Source organism: Vicugna pacos, chromosome 14, assembly GCF_048564905.1.
Source record: "Vicugna pacos chromosome 14, VicPac4, whole genome shotgun sequence".
Taxonomy (NCBI): Eukaryota; Metazoa; Chordata; class Mammalia; order Artiodactyla; family Camelidae; genus Vicugna; species Vicugna pacos.
The window spans coordinates 26,501,485-26,502,259 of NC_133000.1; the positions used below are offsets into that span (position 1 = coordinate 26,501,485).

At 37.5% G+C, this 775-nt stretch overlaps 1 pseudogene; it reads left to right on the plus strand.

The window, feature by feature from the left end:
* The first annotated feature begins 266 nt into the window (after positions 1 to 266).
* On the plus strand, positions 267 to 437 carry LOC116283380 (small ribosomal subunit protein uS14-like; annotated as a pseudogene).
* The last annotated feature ends 338 nt before the right edge of the window (positions 438 to 775 follow it).

Genomic DNA, 775 nt, shown 5'->3' on the forward strand with positions numbered 1-775 from the left:
ATATATACAACAGAGAAATTAGATCAAAAATTGACATCCCAAAACATAAATCATCAAGCCCAGATGGTTTCACTCATTAATTCCACTAAACATTTAGTGAAGAAATAATATCAGATCTCCACAGTTACATCCAGAAAATAGAAATAGAGTAAATATTCCCTACCTCATTCTATGAGGCTGGCATTACCTTAATACAAAAATCAGATAAAAACATTGCAAGAAAATAGAATTACAGTCTTTTGCCTTTTTGCATCTGAGAAAGCAAGATGCGTCATCAATAGCCGTACTGAAGCTATCAGAGACAATTCAGCCAGGGTTCTTGCTCTTGCCGCACCTGCTCAAACCTGCTTGCTCTGATATGGCAATACAGCCTCAGTATGTGCAGCCAGTGTTTCCATCAGTACCCAAAGGATATTGACTTCATTAAGTTGAGCTAAGTGAATGCCCCTGAATGAGTCATTGAGGACATCTACCTTATGTGGAAGCAATGCTAGCTCTTTGTATATAAAATAAAACTTTAAAAACTTCCCCCTAAAAAAGAAATTTACAGGCCAATATTTCTCATGAACACACACACAAAAAAATCCTCAAGAGAATCTGAGCACATCAAATCAATAAAATTGATATATAAAAAGAATTATATACCATGACCTGGTATGCAAAGCTGGTTCAACCTTTGAAAAATCAATCAGTAGTGGGGAGGGCATGTAGCTCAAGTGGTGGAGCGCATGCTTAGCATGCACAAGGTCCTGAGTTTTATCCCCAGTACCTCCTC